Source organism: Ovis aries, chromosome 19 (genome assembly GCF_016772045.2).
Source record: "Ovis aries strain OAR_USU_Benz2616 breed Rambouillet chromosome 19, ARS-UI_Ramb_v3.0, whole genome shotgun sequence".
Lineage (NCBI taxonomy): Eukaryota > Metazoa > Chordata > Mammalia > Artiodactyla > Bovidae > Ovis > Ovis aries.
In genome coordinates this window covers 13,344,388-13,359,791 of record NC_056072.1, presented here as the reverse complement: position 1 = coordinate 13,359,791, position 15,404 = coordinate 13,344,388, and the positions used below count along the sequence as shown (strand labels likewise).

Here is a 15,404-nt window from a genome sequence, read left to right as displayed (position 1 = left end):
TAATGATGTGCCTGGAATTAGTATATTATTGTCCTTTTTTCCTGGAGGCCTAACCCCCACAGTATTTCATCGTCCTACTCAATTCAAATGGGCTGTTGCCTAGGACATGTGTACAACTCTTTTCCCATCCCTTCACTACTCTGTGAATACTGGATCCTCCATTTCCTGAGCTCTAAATATTTCTCTTTTTGGTTTACTCCCTTACTTTCCTGAATCCTCTAGTAATATACCTCAAGCACAATGGTCATGAGGGAACATGTTGCTGAGTGACAGGGGAGAGACTAATAACCCACAGAGACAAACAGAGAACCCGCACAAGGCTGCACACGGCATGACTGCCTCCAGCGTCTCTCGGACAGCAGCACTGATGCTGACTTTTTCAACGTGAAAAGCAATGTCATTTATTATTTATAGAGTAGCTCTGGGAAAATAAGAGTGAAACAGAAGAACAAAAGGTGTAATAGGGCCGGGTCCCCCTGGCCCATTGGCATTGCAGTGAGCCCTCCCCCTTCCCTGTGTAACAGAGGCCCAAATTCTGACGGAAGGAAGAGGGTTCTTTGCAACGAGACACTAGTCTACCATCTTCCTGGCCTGCTGCCTTTCCAGTTAAAGTCATTATTCCTTGCCCCAACAACTCATCTCCTAATTTACTGGCCTGTTGTGCAGTGAGCAGGACAAGCTTGGGCTGGGTATCAAAGAGGCCTTTAGTTTAACAGAAATATTCCACTCCTTTTAAATGGAATGAGGTAAAAAATAATAAATCATAACTGTGTCAATCACATATGTACTAGGTGTTCATCTAAGTATTTAGAGAGATTCAAAATGGAAATATCCTAAACATTCAATAGTAAGATATTAGTACCAGGAACAAGAGAAATCCGTGCAGTGCAGTATCACGCAGCTGTTGAACATGATATTACAGATCATTTGTTTCTAGGACACACACATTGTTTCCTGCTAACTGAAAAGAGCTCTGTGACAGAGTATGCATGCCTGTAATTCATGGATGCATGCACATTCACTGTGTGCGTGTCTGTAATTCACCAAAGCAGTAAAAGTGGTGAAATTCAGGCCTAGGTATTTTTCTAGGCAAGATTTTTGCTCCAAAGCATGTATTTCTAATTAGAAGAAAAAAAATTAAAAGCCACTTTATATGGTCAAGACATTAAAAGTGGAGATAATGTAGGCACCTCTTCTTAACTGCTCATAAAATAATTAGGCATCAGGACTTGCCTGCTGGTCCAGTGGTAAAGAATCTGTCTTGCAATGGTTCACAGGTTCAGTCCCTGGTTGGGGAGCTGTGATCCCACATGACTCAGAGTAACTAAGCTCTCCAGCTGCAAGTAGAGATTCTGTGCACGACAGTGAAAGATCCCACTTGAAGCAATGAAGATTGATGTAGTATGCCTCAACTAAGACAGAATGCAGTCAAATAAACATTAAAAAAAAATAATTAGGCGTCTTGTTTATGGAAAATGAGAGAGCTGAAAAGGTACAAGAAAACTGCCCTGTTCCCAGAACAGTGGCTATGAAGAAAACCTCCTTCTTAGAAACAGACACAATTTGGCTTCACATTTTTGCTGCCTATACATTTGAGACTCATTATTTGCACTTTTACTGACAGAATCTAATGAACTTCACTCATTCCTTAGATAACCAATTTGCTAATAGTCACTGAAGAACAAATTATAAGTAAACTGCTAAGATTGCTGGCAAAACAAGGGCAAGGAAAAAATTCATCTATCCCATGTATTTATTTGATACACTGAGAACAGCTATACCTGAGACTGCTTTTCTTACAAAGTAAAGATTACAGCTGAAAGTGGGCATTGATAAACTTCAGTTCTGTCTCTAGTCACTGTCTTGAAGCAAGGTCATTTACCATTTCTGGAGTTTTTAAAAATACAAACCTGATACAGAAAAATCTAACTTTCAGTGCATTGTGCTTAAATGTTAAATGGTAAACAGCGCCAGTAAAGTAGATGTTTTTATCATTATTAAAATCCAAGGGGAATTCCCTGGTGGTCCAGTGGTTAGGACTCTCCACTTCCACTGCTAGGGGCCTGGGTTCGATCCCAGGTTTGGAAACTAAATCCCATAAGCCACAGGTCATGACTAAAACAATTCAAGGTGTCCTTAAGAATGTGGTAATGAGGTAAATTGAAAATTGTGGCCAACTGAAATTTCCTGTAACAGTCCTGGTGGCTCAGACGCTAAAGAGTTTGCCTGCAAAGCAGGAGACCTGGGTTCAATCCCTGGGTCAGGAAGATCCCCTGGGGAAGGAAATGGAAACCCACTCCAGTATTCTTGCCTGGAAAATCTCAAGGACGGAGGAGTCTGGCAGGTTACACCCTGTGGGGTCACAAACAGTCAACAGGACTGAGCAAATAACACACACTGTAAATGAGAACAATTGATAGAAATAACAATCATTACTGATTCATTTATGAGAAATAGATGAGCCAGCCCTACAACTGGGCTTCGTGTAATAGAAGTTTCAAAATATTTTCTTTAAGCAAGATCAGTTCAGTTAGTTCAGTTGCTCAGTCGTGTCCGATTCTCTGCGACCCCATGAATCACAGCACGCCAGGCCTCCCTGTTCATCACCAACTCCTGGAGTTCACTGAGACTCGCGTTCATCGAGTCAGTGATGCCATACAGCCATCTCATCCTCGGTTGTTCTCTTTTTCTCCTGCCCCCAATCCCTCCCAGCATCAAAGTCTTTTCCAATGAGTCAACTCTTCGCATGAGGTGGCCAAAGTACTGGAGCTTCAGCTTTAGCATCATTCCTTCCAAAGAAATCCCAGGGTTGATCTCCTTCAGAATGGACTGGATGGATCTCCTTGCAGTCCAAGGGACTCTCAAGAGTCTTCTCCAACACCACAGTTCAAAAGCATCAATTCTTCGGCGCTCAGCTTTCTTCACAGTCCAACTCTCACATCCATACACGACCACTGGAAAAACCATAGCCTTGACTAGACAGACCTTTGTTGGCAAAGTAATGTCTCTGCTTTTGAATATGCTATCTAGGTTGTTCATAACTTTTCTTCCCAGGAGTAAGCATCTTTTAATTTTATGAATGCAATCACCATCTGCAGTGATTTTGGAGCCCAAAAAAATAAAGTTGGACACTGTTTCCACTGTTTCCCCATCTATTTCCCATGGAGTGATGGGACCGGATGTCATAATCTTTGTTTTCTGAATGTTGAGCTTTAAGGCAACTTTTTCACTCTCCTCTTTCACTTTCATCAAGAGGCTTTTTAGTTCCTCTTCACTTTCTGCCATAACGGTGGTGTCATCTGCATATCTGAGGTTATTGATATTTCTCCTGGCAATCTTGATTCCAGCTTGTGTTTCTTCCAGTCCAGCGTTTCTCATGATGTACTCTGCATATAAGTTAAATAAGCAGGGTGACAATATACAGCCTTGACGTACTCCTTTTCCTATTTGGAACCAGTCTGTTGTTCCATGTCCAGTTCTAACTGTTGCTTCCTGACCTGCATACAGATTTCTCAAGAGGCAGGTCAGGTGGTCTGTATTCCCATCTCTTTCAGAATTTTCTAGTTTATTGTGATCCACACAGTCAAAGGCTTTGGCATAGTCAATAAAGCAGAAATAGATGCTTTTCTGGAGCTCTCTTGCTTTTTCCATGATCCAGTGGATGTTGGCAATTTGATCTCTGGTTCCTCTGCCTTTTCGAAAACTAGCTTGAACATCAGGAAGTTCACTGTTATTCTTTTATATATTAGGTAGCTTTTAAGATAATATGACTTGGGGCCTTCCCTGGTGGTGCAATGGTTAAGCATCTACCTACTAATGAAGAGGACACAGATTTGATCCCTGCTCTGGGAAGATCATAGATGCCGCATGGCAACCAAGCCCCCACGTCACAGTTACAGAGCCAATGCTCTAGAGCCTGCGAGCTGCAGCTACTGAAGCCTGAGAGCCTACAGCCCCTGCTCCACCCCAGTGAGGCCGCTGCACTGAGAAGCCTGTGCGCCACAACAGAGTAGCCTCCACTCGCTGCAACTAGAGAAAAGCCAGAGTACAGCAATGAAGACCTCAGTTCAGTTCAGTCGTTCAGTCGTGTCCGACTCTTTGTGACCCCATGAATTGCAGCATGCCAGGCCTCCCTGTCAATCACCAACTCCCAGAGTTCATTCAAACTCACGTCCATCGAGTCGGTGATGCCATCCAGCCATCTTATCCTCGGTCGTCCCCTTCTCCTCCTGCCCCCAATCCCTCCCAGCATCAGAGTCTTTTCCAATGAGTCAACTCTTCGCATGAGGTGGCCAAAGTACTGGAGTTTCCGCTTTAGCATCATTCCTTCCAAAGAACACCCAGGACCGATCTCCTTTAGAATGGACTGGATGGATCTCCTTGCAGTCCAAGGGACTCTCAAGAGTCTTCTCCAACACCACAGTTCAAAAGCATCAATTCTTCGGTGCTCAACTTTTCACAGTCCAATTCTCACATCCATACTAGCACAGCTATAAACAAATCTTAAAAAAATTAATAAGACAATATGATTTTTACCTTAAAGCAAATGATATAACTTCTTTCTGGACAGCCATAAAATAAGCTTTTTGTACTGATCTACTTATAGAGGTGTAAAAAGACCACATTTTGTAAAGCACTTTGAGAATCTTTAATTCAAGATATTTTAGAAAAAAAATATCTACTATTGCTTTCAGAAAACAAACAGGGCAAAGGTGGGGAGTGTTGGGCCACTGAGGGGCAGCATTTGAGACTGGGTTCCTGGAATGTGGGACAGAATGAAAGAAGAGGAGAATAGAGGAGGAAGAGGAGGAGAGGAAGTATATTTTCTCAGCCTGTGCCACTGATGCTGATCACTCTATATTTTCTCTATAATCCTGTACTTTTTTTTTTTAATCCTGTACTTTGTATAAACGTGTATGCTGCTGCTGCTAAGTCACTTTAGTCGTGTCCGACTCTGTGCGACCCCATAGACAGCAGCCCACTAGGCTCCCCCGTCCCTGGGATTCTCCAGCAAGAACACTGGAGTGGGTTGCCAATTCCTTCTCCAGTGCATTAAAGTGAAAAGTGAAAGTAAAGTCGCTTAGTCGTGCCTGACTCTTACCAGGCTCCTTCGTCCATGGGATTTTCCAGGCAAGAGTACTGGAGTGGGTTGCCATTGCCTTCCCCATAAATCTGTATAACTGTGTATAAAATGTGTCTATTTCTAAACACTCTATTGCAGACGCTTTAACCTCTGAGCCACCAGGGAAGATAACTGATGTTTTAACTCACATAAATCATATTACAGTGTATGTTAAGTTTAGGTCGGCTTTGGTTTTGCTTTTGTTTTGTTGTTTTTCATTATCAATACATTTATTATCTGGTAGCAGAAAATCAGCCAACTTCTTCAAAAATGTCTTAGCTATTCTTGTCCTTTGCTCTATAAATTCTAGAATCAATTTGTGAGGCTCCACACGTACACATGTGCATGCACACACAGACGACTTCCCTTGTAAATTTGATTCAAATTACTTTTAACATAAAAATTCACTTGGCAAAAATTGAAATCTGGATATTGACCTTCCCTACCCATGGATATAGTGTATTCTTCAGAGATTTTGGTCATTTTCTACGCCTGAAATGAATACTTGATATTTTATAAAAGCTGCCCAAACTGTTTTGAAAATCCTTTCCCTTTTTTTTAGGACTGCTCCACCTTACAAATCTCACTTTCTGAGGCAGAATTCAAAAACTATTTCCCAGAAGCCCTTGCTCCTTAGATGTACACATACAGCCAATTCCCACTGAGCAGGTACAACTTGGAAGATGGAAATAAAGGTCATGAGACCATATAGTCAGGATCCTTCTCAAATGGATGTGGATGCACTTGGTTTTTCTCGGAACATGTAGCAAGCCTCCTGGAAGTCTAGCCCCTCTCTTCAGTGAGGTGAGGGTGCCAGTCTAGCAGCAGGCACCAGTAGCTGCTGGGTATCCACTGGAGCCTCTTGGAGCTGTCCTTGGTCCCTTTTCTGGGCATCTGCCTATGTGAGAGCCCAGCTTGGTTCCTTTTTGGGAATTCTGTAAGCTACCTAGTGGTTTGTAGCAAATCCCTTTCTGCTTAAACATGTTAAAATAGATTCTGGGGAATTGGCTGATGGTCCAGTGGACAGGACTTTGCACTTGCACTGCTGTGGGCCCAGGTTCAATTCCTGGCTGGGGAACTAAGATCCTATAAGCCACATGGTGTGGCCAAAAAAAGAAAAAACCCAAAAAGATTCTGTTGTCTGCAACTGCACACTGACCAAGAATTAGGAAGTAGAAGTGGGTTGCTGAACGTGACAGAGCTGCCTTAGGACAAGATGAGAACTGGGTGGGAGGAGGTCAGGTGTTGCAAGTTGGAAAGGGGAAGAGATGAGGGAGGGCCCCACCTGTGTCTCCTCATTCTGGCACCAGGGCTGAAGGCACAGCCACTCTCTGGAGCTCAGTTATCCCAGCAGAGAGCAGAATCTATCCGCTGAGGCTGGTGACGACCGGGCAAGAGGTCCTGGGAGGTTTGTGAGAGGAGGTACTGAGCAGCAGTCCAGGAAAATGAAGGGAACCCTGGAGATACAGGATGATGCAGGAGGCATTAAGGGCCTACTTGAAGTTACTTATCATGAACCTCAGGCAGGATAATTCCACATGACAATGTGCTTTTCCCTGACCACTTTTGGTAGCATGGATGCTGGCACAAAGAAGGCAAAGAACTGCATTTAGTCAGAGATGGGGTCCTGCCAACTGAGTATATACCAAAGCCAGAAAAGGGCAAGGCCATTAAAGGAGAATGTAGAGGAACTGTTCTCATAATTGACCATGGACTTTAAGCACGATAAAGAAAGAACAGGCACGAAGGAAGTGAAGAGCAGTGAAAGGGGTGAACAGTGGGAGCTGAGGGACTGTTAGCATCAGGATTCTAAAAGGAAGAAATTAGAAAGACAGGTCACAGAGCAAGATATTTAAAGTGCTGAGGTTACAGAGGGGTGAAGTTTCATATCATGAAGAGGTCTAGGACATGATCAAAGGAGTGGTTCAGGTAAAATGCAAGGGTAAGAAAGAAAATGAGAGGTGAGCTGTTGAAGGCTCATCCACTGAAAACACCAAGAATTAAGACAAGATCATTGTTGAGCAGAGGGACAGCAGGTGATGAGCTAACATCTTCAAGGAACAAAGGGCATGTGACCCAGAGGTTCCAGCCTGATGACAGGAATCAAAGGTGGGGGTTTGGGGGAAAAGCAAGAGGTGAAGAATGGCCTGAAACTTTCACAGAGAAAGAGGATCCAGAATATGTGATGTGAGGGATGGTGCTGGGAAGCAGCGTCCTCAAGAGATGAGCAGGTTTTGGTTGCAGGGGGAAGGACTTAACATTTATTGTTGTGCCCTGACACCAAAAATTCCTGCTACACTGCTCCCAAGGAGAGAGGGGTGGGGAAGTGACATGGAATCTCAGTGTTTCTTAAAGACTTTTAGTTGATTTTCCTGTTCTTCACCCCACCAGCATCACCTACACTTCCAGAAAGGAGAAAATGTTAGTCGCAAAGTCATGTCCAATTCTTTGTGACCCCATGAACTGTATAGTCTGCCAGGCTCCTCTGTCCATAGGATGTCCAGGCAAGAACACTGGAGTCGGTAGCCATTCCCTTCTCCAGGGGATCTTCCCCACCCTGGGATCCAACCCAGGTCTCCTGAATTGCCAGCACACTTTCAAAAGTTACCTGAATCTTTCTTAACCTTTTCTGCCACATGGAGGCGCTGCCCAGCTTCCCGCAACATGGTTTAGGATTTACTTTTCTTAGCTGTACTCAGTCATAACTCCTTCACCTAATTTCGAGTTTCCAAAATGTTATAATTAGCTTATTTTCACTGTCTTTCTGAGTTTATGCCTCTTAATTTTTAATCTCTTTCTCAATGGGGTTTCAGGAGGGTGTGAATGGTATATTCAATGGCCATCTTTAACAAAGTCCGTTATATCTTATTCCTGCTAAGTTTACTGGGGGAAAAGGTCTATATTTTAGTTTTGGGGTAATTATTTTGGTTCCCACAACTACCACCATCCCCAACTCTGAACTGAAAGCTTTCAAATTTCCCAGGTGGATCGGTGGTAAAGAATCTGCCTGCAATGCAGGAGACCTGGATTCAATCCCTGGGTCAGGAAGATCCCCTGGACAAGGAAATGGCAACCCACTCCAGTATTCTTGGTGGAAAATCCCATGGACAGAGGAACCTGGCGGGCTACAGTTCATGGGGCTGCAGAGTCAGAACACGACCGAGTGACTTTTCACACAAAGAATGCATCCAAGACTACAAACCTTATGCCAAGCCCACCTTCTGTCACATGCCACAGACCTTGCTACATCGCATCCTTCTGTTGTTCAGTTCCACTCATCTGCAGCATCCACTTTGTGTTCTCTTCAACCCAAGAGCTGTTGTTAAAGTGTATTAACTTTATATAAGAAAAAATATTTTCTCACTCTTTCAGTCAACATGCAAATAAGCCACAAAAACAGCAAAAAGTAGCCACTGTCCACCTCCTGGCAGTTGAGAACTCAAGGACTCTCCACAGGCCACATCAGATCTCTTTCCCCTTCCCTTTTCTTCCCTATGGACCAATTCCACTTGCTTTTCTCTCTCCTTCTAAAGTGACACCACCCAAACTATTTTTAGAGGTCTCTTTCCTGAAGACCACTGAGTTAACAGGGCAAGCCCTTTATCAATGTACACCACCAGACATCTTCTGCTCAAGGCAGCTTTCTCAAAGCATGGTCCACACTAAAGGTCTGGGCATCACCATGGATATCCACAATCAGACACTTTGTTGTAGAGCATAAACTAACACAACATTGTAAATCAACTATACTCTCATAAAACATTGTTTTAAAAATCACAATCTCTGAGAGTTAGGCCAGAAAATTACTCTTTCTATACCAGGTTATTGAGACACATGGTAAAGTTTAAGAAGCACTAATTGCAATGGAGAAACATGTAGACAGAAAAACAACTTTAAAAAAACGTATGGCCCCTTCCACAAACATTTAAGGATTTACTTTAAATTTGTGCTAATACTTTTCCAGCTTCCACGGTAGCTCAGCTGAGAAAGAATCCGCTTGCAATGCAGGAGACCCCAGTTCAATTCCTGGGTCAGGAAGATCCCCTGCAGAAGGGAAAGGCTACCTACTCCAGTATTCTTGGGCTCCCTGGTTGCTCAGATGGTAAAGAATCAGCCTGCAATGTGGGAGACTCAGGTTTGATCCCTGAGTTGGGAAGATCCCCTGGAGGAGCACATGGCAACCCATTCCAGTGTTCTTGCTTGGAGAATCCCCATGGACAGAGGAGCCTGGCAGGCTACATTCCATGAGGTCGCAAAGAGTCGGACACGACTGAGTGACTAAGCACAGCACAACAGTGCTAGGAAGGCACATGTTGGAGATATTGTGGGTTTGGTTCCAGAGGACCATGATAAAGCAAATACAGCAAGAAAGCAAGTCACGTGAATTTTTTGGTTTCCCAGTGCATATGAAAGTTGTTTACAATCTGTGAAGTGTGTAATAGTATTATGTCCAAAAAAAAAAGGAGGAACAGCATTAATTAAAAATTATTTATTGCTAAAATATCTTAGCCATTTTCCGATAATGCAGTGTTGTCACAACCTTCAATTTGTAAAAAACACAGTATATGCAAAACAGATATAATGAGGTGCGATAAAATAAGGTATGCCTGTAATGCATAACTCAGTTCTTTTCCCAGGAATTACTTCACATAGTCCTTTGCATAGTTATAAAAGACCTCATCTAAAGTCAAAAGCAAGAACAATCCAAAGTTCTCCTTCACTAACCTGTCACAACCTCTTCAGAGTCCCTTGACCTGCAAGGAGATCAGACCAGTCCATCTAAAGGATCTCAACCCTGAGTGCTCACTGGAGGGACTGATGCTGAAGCTGAAGCTCCAATAATTCAGCTACCTGATACTAAGCTGACTCACTGGAAAACACCCTGATGCTAGGAAAGACTGAAGGCAGAAGGAGAAGGTGGAGGATTAGATGGTTAAAGAGCCTCACTGATCAATGGATAAGAATTTGAGCTAACTCCAGAAGACAGTGGAGGACAGAGGAGCCTGGTGGACTGCAGGTTTGCTCCCAGGTCTGGGAAGATTTCACATAATATGGGGCAACTACGGCTACATGCCACAACTACTGAGCTCACACACCTTAGAGCCCGTGCTCCACAACAAGAGAAGCCACTGCAATGAGAAGCCCACACACCACAAGCAGAGAAAGCCCAGTGCAGCAATGAAGACCCAGTGCCAACAAAAATAAATAAATAAAAATTTAAAAACATTACACAGGCATGTTCAGATTTCCCCCAATCATCTGCTCCTATTTCTTTAGTAATTTGCCAAACTCATAATTTATGCTATCTGGAGAAAAGGAAATGCAGAAACCAACGCTTGCCAACAGCAAACGAGAACGCCCACCAGGAAAAATGTACACAATGGGTGGAGCAAAGATGAATGCTTTGCTGTATGTGTGCTTAGGAAACCAAAGTTAAAAGGAAACAACTGCATATCAAGAGCAAAACTAAAGATTTAAAGAACACACACCTTTCATGTTTCAAGACATGACTGCTATCAATCAGATAAATAATTCCGATCACTGTGTACACGTATTCCTTTTTTTGACTGTGCTGGGTCTTCTTTACTGCACAGGCTGTTCTCCACCTGCAGCAATTAAGGGCCACTCTCTAGTTGCAGTACACAGGCTTCTTGCGGCAGTGGCTTGTCGCAGAGCATAGGCTCCAGGGCTCTCAGGCTTCAGTAGCTGAGGCAGGTGGGCTCAGTAGCTGCGACACAGGGGCTCACTTCCTCCACAGCATGTGGGATCTCCTGGACCAGGGACTGAACCCATTTCTCTTGCACTGGGGGTGAATTCTTTATCCCTGAGCCACCCATGAGGCCCAATACATGTTTTTTAACTGGTTATTTTACATGATTTTTTTCAGAGACGTATGAGATCCTCAGTGGTCTGTGTCAAAGGCAACCCAACTTCAACTGCATGAAGAAACCATGAACCTTCAACCATTGAACCACCTGCATTCATTTCTAAAGGCCCTGGTTGGAAACTCAGGCCAGTTCTAAACTCTGACAGATCTCACATGCCTCCCGTATCTCCCAGGCAGCTTCTCTCACATCACAGGGGCCTGACATGGGGATATCTTCTCTGAAACATCCCTAATTCACCACAGCGTCCTACCAGCACTTCACCCACAAGCAGCCCCATGATGCAGATACGGTCATTACTGTTCAAGTCTGAAAGGGACCAATACGAAAGTCAAGTGTTTCCATTTTCTACCCAGAAGCGAATATATTGTATATAACACAGTCTTTAAGTGTATCTCGATTACAATGGGGTTTATGCTCAAATAGCTGGAACACAGGTACAGTGTAAAAGCTACAGATCAAGCTGAAGGTAGGTTAGATCCGCTGTAACAGCCAGAGAAGTGCCAAGAGAGAGGTCACGGGGGGTGAGGAGAAGGGGTCAGAATAACTGGGGACGGCTTCCCAGCAGGAGGAAGACCCTGGAAGACACGAACTACTTGGACAGGGGAAGAAAGAACCCCGGAGGCGGGCAGCAGCATGAACACGGGCCCGGAGGCAGGAATGAGGACGGCGTGTGGCAAGGCCACGGCCACAGCAGGACCAGAGCCCGGGCCCGGGAGACACCCGGGAGCCAAGGATGCAGAGGGGCCCTGGGGACGCAGCAGGGGCGGCCCGAAAGCCTTGATGGGCTTCTCCACACGGTGCCTTTTCTGATGCTGAAGAAAGCTGGGATACCACTTGAAGGCTTTTCGACACACCTTACACTCATAGGGCTTCTCTCCGGTGTGAACTCTCTGATGCTGAATGGAAGTGATCTTCTGGGTGAACGCCTTCCCACACTCCTTACACTTATAGAGCTTCTCCCCAGTGTGTAACCTCTGGTGCTGGGTCAAGGCAGTGTTGGAACTCAGACCTTTGCCACACTCCTTACATTTATAGAGCTTCTCCCCAGTGTGGATCCTCTGATGCTGGGTCAAGGCAGTTTTGGAACTCAGACCTTTGCCACACTCCTTACATTCATAGGGTCCTTTGCCAATGTGATTTTTCTCATGTATGATACAGTTCTGGCTGGACTTGAAAGCTTTGCCACACTCCTTGCACTTGAAGGGCTTTTCCCCAGTGTGCCTACTCTGATGCCGAAGGAGCTGTGAGTTATATCGGAAGATCTTCCCACATTCTTTGCATTTGTAGAACTTCATGCCACCTCGAAGAATCAGATTTGGGTTCAGATTGATAGTCTGCCACACTGCCTTGCTTTCAAAATCCAAGTGCTGAGACCCGTTCGTGAGAAGCCCTCCCACGGGCCTGCCGTGGGCCTCTGTGCCCTCGGAGGCTTGCTGCTCTACCGCTGGCTCTTCTGTCTTGATGCCCCTCTCACCACCTGACCAAAGAAACCACAAGTTTCCTCGTTACTGAACTGGAAGGGAAACAGGATCCAGCAGTCCTGGTTTTCTCTTGTAGGATGTGATTTTTTAAAATACACCCATGAGATGGTTATGAGCTTCCATAAAGGAGGATGAGAGAGAAAAAGAAAAACAACAGCATAAACTGGACAAGCGATGACACTGCAGTCCAGGAAGTGCCTCTTATAAGGAAGGGCTGGGCAATGAACCAGGGCAGGTGAGGTGGGCAAGTGAGAGCTTCAAGAGTGGGAAGGAAAGGAAGCAAGAGGGGAAAAAAAGAGCAAAAAAAGAATGGGTGAGGTAAGATGGACCAGCACGAAATGCAAACAGGCTTCAAAAGAAAGAGAGGGAGACCCCCCCAAGGAGGGAAAAGACATCGGTGAGATGAAGGGGAGCAGCTGAGAAGCCCAGAAACACAAACAGAGAAACGATGGATCCCAATGCCCCACCTGAAGCCAGGAAACCACCCCCAATTTTGAATTCTAAATAACAGCCTGACAATTCTACTTTTAAATATTTCATATAATATTCTAGGATAAAAGATTATTTATTTCAGAAAGTCAGTGGGAATACAAGTTGATTGGAGAACTGTAGGCCACCGTGGTTTTACTGCTAAAGAAACCACTTTTTACAGTATCACAATATGTGTGAGAAGTGAGGCCTGGAAAGTTTCTTCCTAAAGAAAAGAAAAGTGAATTCTCTCAGTCACATCCGACTCTGCGACCACACGGACTGTAGCCTGCCAGGCTCCTCCATCCATGAGACTTTTCAGGCAAGAATACTGGAGTGGGTTGCCATTTCCTTCTCCAGGGGATCTTCCCAACCAAGGGATTAAACCTAGGTCTCCCACATTGCAGGCAGATTCTTTACCATCTGAGCCACCTGGGAATGAGTAAAGAAAACCCAAATAATTACAGCCTCCCAGGACTAACTCATCAGCAAAGATTCCAGGAAATTTTAGGGTAAGTGGGTGTGTGTGTTCGGTGTGGAAATGGGGCAGTATTCTTGCCCTTTCCTCTATGGCCCCATTTAAAACAAATTCCTTGTAAACCACAACATTATGGCATCAGGAACTTTAAAATACTAAAAATGATATAAACACTAAAAAGGAAAATAAAATCATAGCTGTGGTACAAATCAATCAGTTTGATGCACAGAATCACACCTTCTTATAAAGTATGGCTGAAACCCTGCCATGAAAACTGTCCTTACAGGTTTGGGACAGGAACTCAATACAGGTCAGAGGGTCAGCTACAGGGAGCTTTGCTCTCAAATGCAGAAGAAACATTTCCAGTAAACCAGGAAGGCGAAACCAGAAGGTGCTAAGTCCCCTTACTCACCTGGACAGATGCCTCTCAAATCCTCTGTTTCCCAGGGATCGGGGTCCCATGGAGCTTCCCCTCTCTCCAGCTGGGAGATCAGATCAGGTCTGGGGAATGGAGACACTACTCCAACAAGAAAGAGAGACAGACAAGTTGAGGAGAGACATCCAGAGCTGTTACTGAGATCCCTCTGCCCACCCCAAGGCAGGCGAGTTGAGCTGGGGGGAAAAGGGGACTGCCTGGGGGACCAATGAGCCACACAGGGGTTCTGAGGAAGGGGTCCAAACTGCACTCCATGGCAAGATCAGGGAGACAGTGATTCTCCCCAGGGAGAAAGTGCAAGTTCGCCCTGACTCAGAAGAAAGGACATCCCCTCAGGAAGGATGAATGTACCCATATCCTGGGAGGCTCCTGCACACAGGAGAGGGCCCACATCCACAACATTGCAAGGACAGAAGAATTGAGGTCACCTGGGGGCACCCCAAGAGTCCTTTCCCTCAGGGTCCAAAACCACACTCTTCCCTGGGAAGGAATAAAGTCTAACTTCAAAGCCAAGGGGAACCTGGGATTTCCCCACCCAGCATCTCCACAGAACCCTAAGGACTACTAGAACTCCCAAGACATCTGAGGAAGATATCAGCTATCAGAGGGCCACTGAGAGACCTTACCGAGGGAAGCCACGTTTGCGTAATTCTCCAGCATCACCTCCCTGTACAGGGCCCTCTGTGCAGAGTCCAGGCTGGCCCATTGGTTCTGGGTGAAGTACACGGCCACGTCCTCAAAGGTCACTGGCTCCTGAAACAACAGGTTCCTGCTCAGGCTCTGAGTGAGGGCCGGAGGGGGCCAGTGTGAGCTTCAGGGAAGAAATGGACCTGCCAAGGTCTGTGACTCTGAGCCCCGTGGAAGGTCTGTTCTACGGACAAGAGCACTGGTTTCCACCTTCAAACGTGGATCACCAAGGCTGTCCTACCTGCTCAGCTCTGTGGCTCCAAACCTCACCACCCGGCAGCAGGGGCTCTCCAGGCTGTAACTGTGTCAACCTCTTAGGTTCCTGTCTCCACGGAGCTGCCTCTCTAGCATCGGCCACCCTGACACACCATAGTAAAAGCTGCTCAGTTGTGTCTTTGCAACCCCATGGACTGTAGCCTGCCAGGCTCCTCTGTCCACGGAATTCTCCAAGCCAGAATACTGGAGTCATAGCCATTCCTTTCTCCAGGGGATCTTCCCAACCCAGAGATCAAGGCCAGGTCTCCTGCACTGGAGGTGGATTGTTTACCATCTGAGCCCCCAGGGAAGCCCAAGAATACTGGAGGGGGTAGTCTGTTCTTTCTCCATCAGATCTTCCTGACCCAGGATCGAACCAGGGTCTCCTGCATTGCAGGCAGATTCTTTACCAGCTGAGTTACCAGGGAAGTCTGAGGTACCCATAACCTGTCACCTTATTCTCTGTACACCAACTACTCTCCCCATCTCTGCTCAGCGAAAATACACATGTACAACCACATATGTTCCCCGCCCTAGTTTCTCTCTAGCCTTCTCCACCAGCTTCCACTACATGCAGAGAAGCCACTCC

General features: G+C 45.4%; 1 long non-coding RNA gene across 1 annotated transcript in view; it reads left to right on the top strand.

Annotated features, from left to right (window-relative positions):
* The window catches only part of LOC105603384 (uncharacterized), a 29,063-nt gene extending 15,413 nt beyond the window's left edge, over positions 1–13,650 (top strand). Inside the window, exon 4 of the long non-coding RNA XR_003586043.3 lies at positions 11,010–13,650. This is a non-coding gene — a long non-coding RNA (uncharacterized LOC105603384). The remainder of the gene's footprint in view (positions 1–11,009) is intronic.
* The last annotated feature ends 1,754 nt before the right edge of the window (positions 13,651–15,404 follow it).